General features: G+C 45.2%; 1 protein-coding gene across 2 annotated transcripts in view; it reads left to right on the top strand.

The window, feature by feature from the left end:
- Myo3b (myosin IIIB) overlaps positions 1-11137 on the top strand; it is a 306408-nt gene that overhangs the window by 221505 nt on the left and 73766 nt on the right. The window lies entirely within an intron of this gene.

The following is an 11137-nucleotide window of genomic DNA, read 5'->3' as shown; positions in this document are numbered from 1 at the left end:
ATATATATATATATATATATATATATATATATATATATATATGCATGCTTAGACAAGTATGTGTTTAATAATTTCACCTATCCCATATGGCTGATGTGGTAATAGCCATGAGAGACATTTAGAGGACTGCCCAGCGTGCCATAGGCAAACAAAAATATTAGCTTTTCTCTCTCTCTGTCCCATGAGAGAGACCAGAACTAAAACTAGCACTCATATCTGCATAACTCACAGGATCTAGAAATTAGACTCTTTGGCCATAACAGGCATTAAGTAGTTGATGAATGAGTGTGTTTTCATGCATTCTGGTTCTCTTAGGTTTGACTTCAGTACGCTAATTAACTTTTCGTACAGCGAAGAGCTGACTTTCTCCAAAAGCCAGCAGTACTAATGACATAAGGAAGTGCCATTAAAACCATGCCACTTTTCAGAGATTCACCATCAAAAAAACAAATGAACAAAACAAAACAAAGCAAAAACAACCCACATTTAGAAAGACATTTAGTTAGTGTTTTCTTTTAAAGATTTATTTATTATTTATGCCTGCATGTGTGCCTGCAGGCCTGAAGAGGGCACCAGATCGCATTACAGATGGTTGTGAGCCACCACGTGGTTGCTAGGAATTGAACTCAGGACCTTTGGAAGAATAGCCAGTGCTCTTAACCTCTGAGCCATCTCTCCAGCCCCTAGTTAGTGGATTTTGGATATTTGTTTTTAGCAGTTAAGTGTTAACTGGCAGCTGTCTATGATTACTTTCTCAAGTTCAAGTCAGCAGCTAGAGATTAGAGCATAGGACCGTAAGCAGATAGGAAGTCAGAGTGTCCATTTTGCAGCATTGTGAGCCTTTCCCACCTTATCCCCACCCATCCCCAACTACGAGAGTCAGGGATTTGTGCTTAGTACCTCAGACAATACGAGCTGTCTGCTGAGAGTCAGTTTCCAGTGTTCCGATCCACATCATAAATGTTGCAGTCACAGCTCCATCCCACCCGGGACTTCCATTCGGTGTCTGGTGGACAGGAGCTTTTGTGGTTAGCTTGATCTGCCTGAAAGTATTATCTATCAGCAAAGTTGCTCTGTAAAGTTAGAGTTACCGTCTGCTGGGGAAAATTGCATGTCTATAAAGCCACACTCAATTCTATTTGGATGAACAGCATCTAAAGCTGAATGATGTAGCAAGGTTCTTTTTTTAAAAAAATGTTCTTTAATTTTGTATAGTTAGAGGAAAGTTAGTGTTCTCCTTTTGTATAAAAATGATTGTCAGTATGAAAAGACCCCTACTTTTCCCCAAGAAACCTGTTTCTTCCTCTTTCCTCCCCCCTTCCTTCTCTCTTCATATAATTGACACCTGCATCTATAAACTTGTCATTCCTATTCTAAAAGGCAATTTCAAATGATGACAAAATGTGGCTGGTTCTGGCTGCTTCTCAGATCCTTCTCCTCAGCATTCCTAGCAGTTTAGCGCTTGGCTCTTTGTCTGCCCCCAGACCCTCACTGTATAAAGCGCTGCCCAAAACACCCATCAGGTCCATTTTGAAAACTTTAAGAAAAGATACTCAAGTATGAGTTCTTATAAGACATAATATTTTCCCTTGATATAAAAATAAACTATGTGCATATGTGTTACTATCGACATTTAAAGATGTCGAGGTTATCATCTTACAGGCTAGAAAATGTATTAACTGTGCATAGTTCCGAATTTGATTTCATTTTTTTCTTCCTTTGAGTCAGAAGAAAAAAACTTAGTGTTTAGTCCCAAGTTCCTTTTGTGACTCACAGCAGCTGACTCTTACCTGTGAGAGCACACATCTACCAAGACAGCTTCCATCTGGATTGTCCCAAGTGAGCGTTGGCTGTGAAAGTTGTTGAAGGCTGCAAGTCGCAGCCTCTCTGCTCACACCTGACCTCTTCATCAGGTGAACCAACAGAGCAGCCTGGGGTTGTCTTTTTGTTTGCAAGGCTGAGGTTGGGGGAGAAAGTGATGGAGAACTTTGGAGAAACAGGGATTTTTGTGAGTGCCATGATTGGGAGATTAGATAATAAACAGCCCAGGACAGGACAGCCCTAGGGGCCAAGATCAACACAGTCAAGATGCAGGCAGGAGTAGCCTTCCTGCCCGCCCCTCCCCAGAGATCCCTTTGTGTCTACAAGCCCAGCCAGCCTCCTGGCTGCCTCCCAGGCCTCAGAGTGGGCCTATCAGTTTTGTTTGCTTTGCAAATATCTTAATGGGAAGTGGTTCAACACCACCTATGGGTTAATCTGTGGGCTTCTGCCTGGCAGCTGTTGACTCTGCCAACCACATGGCTGCTCTCCGGTGGAAGGAGCTGAGCAGGCGTTCCCTACCCAGTGCCAGGTTGAGGTCTCTTCTTTGCCTATCGGATTTACCGGCTGGCAGGAAGCACCTTGTCGCCTTTTATTTTTAGTTTGTCCCTCTCAGGAGGATGGGGAGGATGGGGAGGATGGGGAGGATGGGGCTGTTCTGGTCAGATCCAACCGTGCCTTCGCTCGAAGGCAAGGTAGTTGTCGAAATTATTTTTACCATGGTAAAGCGCCCACTTTTCCCTAAGCTCATGCTCACAGAATCTGTGATTTCTGTTAAGTGAGGTGGTGATGGTGGTGGTGGTACTTGGGAAGAGCTAGGGGCCCAGCACACAGGAAGGATGCAGGGGGCCTCCGAAGAGCCTCCGGGGAGCTGCAGTCCTGTCTTCCCCTGGGTCTGAAGAACTGGAAAGCTGCTGCACATCTGCAGAATCCCAGTCTGCTGTCCTGTCAGTTCTGAGAAAGCCCAGATACAGCTTCTGTGTGTCTGGAAACCATGTTTCCCAGGGTGGCATGACCAAGTCATGCCTCTCTAGACCTGTGGCTTGGGACATTGACACAGACCATTTCCTCCTCCATGCTTCCCTCGATGGATTCTGCGCAGTGGGGGTGGTTCCCATCAAGAGGGTTTAGGGAAGTCCATGGAGTGATACAAATTTAGAGATACAAACAGCTTCCAAATCCTGTGTGTGTAAGCATGCAGAAAGGCTGGAGTGCTCCGGGGTGAGGTGAGCTGCCCGCTGGGGCAGTGCACTCCTGTTTTGCAAAGTCTCGTTCTTTTCTGGGGTTTTTACACACACACTTAAGGGGCTGCTGCAGAAGATGGAGTCCCAGAGGTCACCCCAACAATCTTCCGGTAGTAACAACTTCCTGAACCCACTCATTTTCCTCAGGGCCTTGGTGTCGCCATACTTAAGTGGAAGAGCAATTGGCACAACAGCTTCCTCACCAAGTCATGAAAGTTAAATGAGATAATGCACGCTAAGTATATACATACAAACATATATATGTATGTGTGTGTATATATATATATATATATATATATGTATGTATATATATAATGCCTCCTCTAACACATGAAATCACCCATACCTAGGGATGACAGGGGCAGTTAGTGTTATCTTGGTAGCGTAATTCTTTCCTTATGGAAACCTTGATATACTTCAGTGTTGGTTACTCCAAGTCGTTTAATATTAAGCCAGTGCTAAATTCAAGACAGTCTGAACATCAAAGTGAAGAATGATGAAAAACGCATATAACCCATTGAGTAAAAGGAATTCAGAAATCCACATTAATAGAAGGGGGAAAAGGGGAGAGAGGGTAGAAGGAAATTCTTCTTTGCAATCAAAATGTGAAATAATAAATGTAAATCTGACGATTGAAAATTGACATTTCCAAGTACCGAAACAACCACTGCTCTAGGCCAGCAGTTGGCGAAAGACTAGGGAATGACAGGCTGTCGTCGTAATGTCAGGGTAAATCCCCAAAGAAGTTATCAAAGGACACAGGGGACCCTTGCAGAAGCCACTGCGACCAAATGACAGGCTCACGGTGATGGGGTCGCCAGACTTCAGGTGCCCCTGAGAACAGCGTCTTGTCCGTGGGTTTCCTGCCAAATGAGCATGGCCTGGGTTTAATCCCGAGGAAAGAGCAGACAGACCCCAACAGGGGAGTCTGTTGGAAGAGAACTGGCCAGGAGGCTACAGAGAGGAAGCCTGGGGAGCTCTCCCGGGTGGAAGGAGACATAAACTAATGTAACGCCTGATCCCGGGTTTCTTCTGCGGCAGAAGTTGTCACCGGGATATTTGGCAAAAACAGAACACTGTAGAGTAGGTCATAGACTCTAGATACTAGCATTAATTCTCTGATTTTGGTCGCTGCATTCTGGTAAGAGGACACCCTTCCCTTTGAGAAGTAGACACTGGGGTACCAGGAGATAAAGGAGCGTCGGGTTTCCCCCAGGGTTCCTGTGTCCCTGCCTGTGCTGAGAAAGACAAAGACATAGCAATTAGGTGTGCTGCAATGGTCCGGTCTTCCTGAGTCTCTTGTAGAAATCTGAAACTCGGTCAAAACAAAAAGTTACAATTAAAACCCAAGTCAGTTCCCTTTCCTCTCTTGAACTCACCAGCCTCATTCTCTTCAGATTCATAATCCTTTCTGTCACTCTTGCCCAGCCTCAGTATAATATCTAAGTTCCTCTAGTGCCATTTTATTAAAAAAAGAGAATATTTCTATATAGCCCTGGTTATCCTAGAACTCAGTATGTAGACAAGGCTAGCCTCAGACTCACAGAGATCTGCTTGTCTGTGCCTCCCAAGTGCTGGAATAAAAGATGCTTGTCATCATCGTACTTGGTGCTAATTCAGTTTTTAAAGTGTGAAAACTATAACCCTGCATAGGTCCACCTATAAGCCACTTCAAGATACACACATACACCACCTCCCATGCTAAAAAATGCTGGGGGAGGAGACACGTGACTGTAATCCCAGCTGCTCAAGATGTGGAGGCAGGAATGTTTCCTGTGTCTAGGAGTTCAAGACCAGTCGGAACAACAAAGCGACATCTTTTGGAAGATAAAACTTACTCAAAGAAAAAGCTGAGGCGGCAGCTGCTTGCAGGCCTTGTTGTTGGCTCCCCTTCAACATTTCTATGTTCAGAGATTTCCCTCTCAGAGGTAAACAGTGAGTTTCTAAGCAGTAAATATAACACGTTATTAAATTGTTGTTTTGTTCCTAACTTCTGGCCATACACATCTCTTGATTTAATTCTTTTAAAAAATCAATAGTTTCCCCCCTCCTTGGCCTAAAAATCACAAATGTGTTAATTTTTCTCCCAGCTAAGCAAGAGTTTTTATTTACCTCTTTTTGATGAAGAAAGGGAAGTGCCGACTTCACTTTGGCAGGTGAAAGTGGAGGGTGCTCGCTTGCGTCTGACGTTTATGAAAGCAACAAATACTTTTTTCATAGAAACACGTGGCATGAAATGTTTTCAAGCACTTGAAGAATTAATCATTACTCATCCAAAATTCACATCCTACTGGGTATCTATCCTCTGTTTCACCTAACAACTGTAGCTTTACGAATCATGCATATGGTGAAAGAAGGCATCCCGAAGTGTGTCCCCAAGCATTTGTCAAGTGCCTATGCACCCCTCTGGCTTCTGCCTCCCATAAAACAGCAGCTTTCACCCTTTACGCATCCTAGAAAAAACATTCAAAGCGACTTATCCCTGCTTATTTACTATGGTCTTGATTTAGCTGTCACTCCGTATAGCCCTTTAATCTGCTCACCGTCACTCCTCTGATACTTTCTGTCCCCTTCCTCCACGTTGACTTTCTTCTTGGGCACTTCTACTTACTAATCTGGAGATTTCATTTGTTTCAGTTGCCGCCTGCCTCTGTTCCCAACAAAGGAATCTCAGGCTCCCTGGTTCACTTCTCTACCCTCAATGTCTAGAGCAGTGGAAAAATGATTGGAAGGTGTTTGTGGGATGGATGGATGGACGGATGGATGGATGGAAGGTTATGAAAGGACTTGCCTTACACAGACGGTACATATTGCTCTTATAAGCATATAAAATCTAGAGAAGTTTGCCACCAAATCAGAGCCGAAATACAGCGTGGTGAGCATGCTTTAGTATTGAGCCATAGATACAATGGGGGTTTAAAGGCGGGTCAGGGCTCAAAGGGTACCCCAGGATATACTGGAGCTTCTTTTAATCTGTTTTGGAGTCTCTTCAGGACCTTAATGGTGATTGCACCAGGTGCCATTCATTAAGATCCCCGATATGATGGTGCGATTAACTGAAGTGTCCCAGAACAAGACAATGCTGGGGACAGAGCGTACAGGCTCTGCGGCAGCCAGATTGTGTTTACATCTGGTTCTGACCTGCACTGCTTGGTCACTGAGACCGCCCAGCTTCTTCTCCCTGGTCTGTGAAATGGGGATGTTCGGCAGCCTAAATCATCAGCTGTAGTGTGAGGAAGAATGAGTTGATCCTACCTAGTTCTCAGTTCATTTCCAGAACCAAGGAAAGTGCTTTTCTGGTGATGGTGACGCCACCCCCACCCTCCCCCAACTCCAATGCTGTGTGAAGCCTTGCTCAGCTGTTCTGCCAGGCTGTGGCCCTCAGGCAGATAATGCTGCACACTTTCAGGTCACAGAGTCCTTTTCCATTCCTTCCTTTGGCCAGAGGCTGAGATCCTGATAAATAGCTTTCTGAGTGGCTGTCACTGTCACATGTCCAATATTGCCCGGTTTTCATCAGGATGAAGAAAAACCTTCTGCTCCCTCCTTAGACTCTTACAGTAACAGCTGCCTGCAATAAAATAGTGCAGGAGAGGGGAGGAAAGAGAAGAAATGAGAATGCAAGAGCTACCAAATTACCACCGCAGGCTCGCAGTTGGGGAAAAGCAATGAGGTGAACAAATACGATCATATTTAAAAGCCTAGTAGGAGTCAGGAAATTAGCGTAAGTCCACAAACCTAACTGGTACCAGCTTAAAGTAGTGGCAAATGAAACATTTATTAGCTCTTGGAGCCCTTCAGATAAATTCATCCTCGAGCCGTGTTCTGTAACAGAAACATAAGTCTACTTTAGAGCAATCCCATATCCACATGTTTAAGTACGATTTGCATATCCAGTTCCTTCGGCAACAGTCCCGGCTGGAGAGGGAGATGAGATGTGTGTTTGAATATTTTTATAAACAGTGCCGCGAATCCCAAACAAATGAGAAAACAAACCCAAAAGCCAAGCTGTGAGGTGCAATCCTACCAGGCCCCTGTTTTCCAAATGTACCCTGTTAAGTTCCTTTCTCTTCTGCCCTGTGTGGTCCCATGGCGTCATACATTAAAGCTCTTGATGATGTTTTCCTCTTTAAAAACATCAGTGAGAAAAATATTGAGTCACTAGTTCCTGACAAAACTATGTGAACATTAAAAAGACTGATAACATCTAGTGTTGGAGATGTGATAGGAAATACGACCTTTCATACACTGTGGCTAGATGTTACTTTTTAGGGGAGAAACTGATGATGTAATTCAAACCTTAGAGAAGGAAAAGGATTTTCTCACCCATAGGCCCAACAACTTCACACCAAATATTTATCCTAAGGAAATAGGCAAATCACAACTCAGACCCATGTCCATATTTAACGATCCCTTAATCATAATGTGAGAAATAGACACAATTTAAATATTTAAAAGTATCCGATTATTCACTGGTGCTAACAACTCAGTGCAACCTGTACACAATTTGAATATTTAAAACACATTATTTAAATGATGCTAATCACTCATTATGCAACCATAAATGTCACAGCTTGCATGTATCTTTGCATATATAGCTACTATATAGTCGTAATAGATAACAGTATCCTCCGAATGATAACAGGAAGGCTGAAATGCTGGTATGTCATGGCCATAAATACTCTGCAGGGGAGGCAGTTCCCTCAGCAACACCTGAACGTGAGCCAGGCAAATCATCCACAGAGCCATGTTTTCACAGTCCTTGGATCCAGTATAGCGTGTAAATGCAGCAGGGGCCTCCAACTGTGCCAAGAGTGGAAGAGGCGGAGGGCTGGAGGTGGAGACAGACAGGCTGCTCAGGACTGCTTACTCTGGAACAACAGCGAGGTGGGCATGAGAGGTGACAGCAGTCACAAGCAGCAAATGTGACTCCAACCCCAGAGATCTTGCTCGGCCTTGACAGGTGCCTGCTGGAGGTGCTAGCGATGAATGGGGAAAGTAGAACCTTCCACATGTGTTAGCTTTGTGATTTTTGTAATGAAAGAGTCGCTGATGCATGCACTTAAATGCTTGTGACCTTGATGTGGTAATTTGTCCTTGAGAAAACATTTTAACACCTTCTGCTGTGTGTATTCAAAGCATGTGAGGTGGCATGAGGTGGCCACACCCACCTGGTACGGATCAGGGCAGAGTGGGGGCGGGGCTAGTGATACTGGGGTGCCCTCCATACTGTATCCCCAGCCCCTGGAGAGTTCTTTATTCCTTCTTAGAACTAAACGATGGAACTGGAGAGAGGGCTAAGTGTGGGAGAGAGCTTGCTGAGCAAGCATGAAGCCCTGAGTTCAGATCAGCTCCCGCATAAAAAGCCAGGCATGGCTCTGCGTGCCTGGGATTCCAGCACTGCCGGGCCCGGAGACATACGGGTCACTGGGGATGTGCTTCTTGTCAGCTTAGCTACAAGTTCAATGAGAGACCCTGTTTCAAGGGAATAAGGGAGAGGATGGGAGAGCTGAACAGCTGATGTCTTCCCCTGGCCTCTGGGCATGCATGTTTGTCTTAAGCTCTAGTTAGCTGACTGGACCTGAGAGAACAGAGCCTCAAAAGGAGGCTGACTGAAGCATGGAGTAACAGGCAGCTTTATTCGGAGCATCTGACAACTTATACTCTGAAGGTTAAGAAGTATCACCAAGTGAAGTGTGACAATCATAAGGATAAGCCACAAGTGGCAAAAAAAATGGTTTTTCCCCCCTCCAAGGAGACATAAGAATAAGAACAGCGGAAGTAAACTCACTCCTCTCCACCACACCTGCAAGGAGCACAAAAACACATTCCGAGAACAATTCCATGTTTTGAGGAAACTGTGGTCCCAAGACCCTTGTTTTGCTGGAGATTTCTTACAAGCCCTCAGAATTCTCACAGGACTCTATTCTTGAACTGTGCTCACACACGCAATCTGTGCATATGACACACATACATATAACAGACATATACACATACAGAGACACACAGGCTTACATACAGACACACACACCACGAAGCCCCAAGAGGCTCTGTCCACCTAGCTCTAGTTCACAAGAATATTGCCCGTTTCAGTTCATCACAGGGTCTTCAACAAAGGACAGTGTCCCCTGTCGTCACCCCTTTACATATCTCCGTTTACCTTCGTGGCTTCAGTGGACTGGGACTGCTTCCAATCTCTTCCTGCTCACGGAAGACCCTCCATAAAGAAAGCTGTGTGCTGTGTGTATCTGAAACTGTGTTTCTCGAGAGTCACAGAGGCCTGCTGTGTTCACACATCCCGCCAGGGGCGCCTTGAACGACCTGCAGGGTCGTTCAACAGCTGCTCATCGGCAGCAGGAAATGGCTCTCTTACTAAGAGTCTCCTTTGTCCCATGTCATCAAAGGGACAGGGACAGTTCACCGGCTGTGCCGAGTAACCTTTTTCCCGGGGCTGCCACGTGAGGAGCAAGCTTGACAGAAAGGACTCCTGCGAGTCACCAGGAAGCTAACGAAACCCAACCAGAGATGACATGGCTGCAACCTGCCCCCACTTTGAAATGAGCAGGTGCTCTCAAGTGTGCAGCGGGGGTGCGTGTCTTAATTCGTTTAGGCGCCAATGAGCTGTAATCGATGCAACGGAAGATGCAACTTTAATCAAAATTAATAAAAAAAAAAAAGTATGCAAAGAAGCAGTTTAAATGAAGCCTAGGAAACAGAGACTCAACAGGCGGCTGGTGTGCCTCCCCTCATCTGAAAAAAAAAATGGCAGTGGTCGATCCCTGATATGGGACAAGGCCAGCTGTCAGAGAAGCAGGACGATGAGCCTGACCCTCCAAGATCACCTTTCTAACTCTTCAGTCTCCAGAATGTATTGACCAGTTAGTTACTGAGGGAACAAATATGGTCCCGTTTGCTGCCCCTTGCAACAATCATACCCTGGCATCCTGCTTCTCAAATACGAGACTGTAAGTTTGGGTGGTGTATCTCTGCTACCCCCTCCTCATTATTCCTCAGTGAACTGACAAATTGAATTTCAGAGCCTGTGAAGCTGAGGCCCAGACCCTAGCCCACAGCCTCCCGCCGTGTTACCAGGACGGCATGACGGGGCCAGCTGGCTTCATGATCTCCGCTGCAGAAGAAGAAAGATGTCAGGCGCTCTAGAGAGCATGCAGAGAGCCAGCCTCTTCAGTGCCCCTCATCTGTCACATGAGAGAATCAGACTCCAGCCTCTTTATTTTCTTCCCCAAGGCAGATACCCAGAAGAAGGGTTCTCAGTGGTGGTTGGGGTTTCCGTTCCCTCTAGATCACACAGTTAAATGCACCAGCTGCATCGAGTAGCTGAGCCTGGAGGCATCTGCAGGAGATATGAACTGTGCTTCTGAGGGGCCCAGATCCCCTGGATGTGTGTGGTGAAGGATGGAGCTTCATGGCCCTTTGATAACAGATTCATTGATTTGTGAATCCTAATGGAGATTGAAGAATTTTTTTTTAAAGTGTGTGTGTGTGTGTGTGTGTGTGTGTGTGTGTGTGTGTGTGTATGCAGATTTAAAGAGCGGTGTCACAGCACTGAGTAGACGGCTAAGTGGATAAAGGGCTTCCTGTGCAAACGTGAGGATAGATTCCAATCCCTAGAACTCACATAAACCCCAGGCAGGCAGGTTTGCTGGCTCTCCTGTAACCCTAGCTGGTATTCAGGAGACAGACCCGGGACCCATGGAGCTGGGGTTACCTCAGTAAATAAAGTGAAGAAGGCTCAAGAAAGATAGTCGTTGTGAACCACTGGCCTGGACACACACACACACACACACACACACACGCCTATACATATACATGTATGCATATATATGTTAACAACTACTACATGTAAACATGCAAAAGAAACAAACCAATATCACACTTTAAAAGAGAATAATCTTTTGTGATTTATCTAACAGTCAAAATTTCCCAGTTCTTCTAGAATGTCCTTCAAGTCTGTTTGTCCAAGCTAGGGTTCAATCTAATGTGTTTTATCACAGCAATAAAGAAGTAAGAGACATGTTCGCAAACATACATACACACAAATACACATGTGAAGA

This window comes from Psammomys obesus, unplaced genomic scaffold (assembly GCF_907164565.1).
Source record: "Psammomys obesus unplaced genomic scaffold, mPsaObe1.curated_primary_1811, whole genome shotgun sequence".
NCBI classification, from domain to species: Eukaryota; Metazoa; Chordata; class Mammalia; order Rodentia; family Muridae; genus Psammomys; species Psammomys obesus.
The sequence above is the reverse complement of the archived record's forward strand: the minus strand, read 5'-3'. Positions and strand labels throughout refer to the sequence as shown.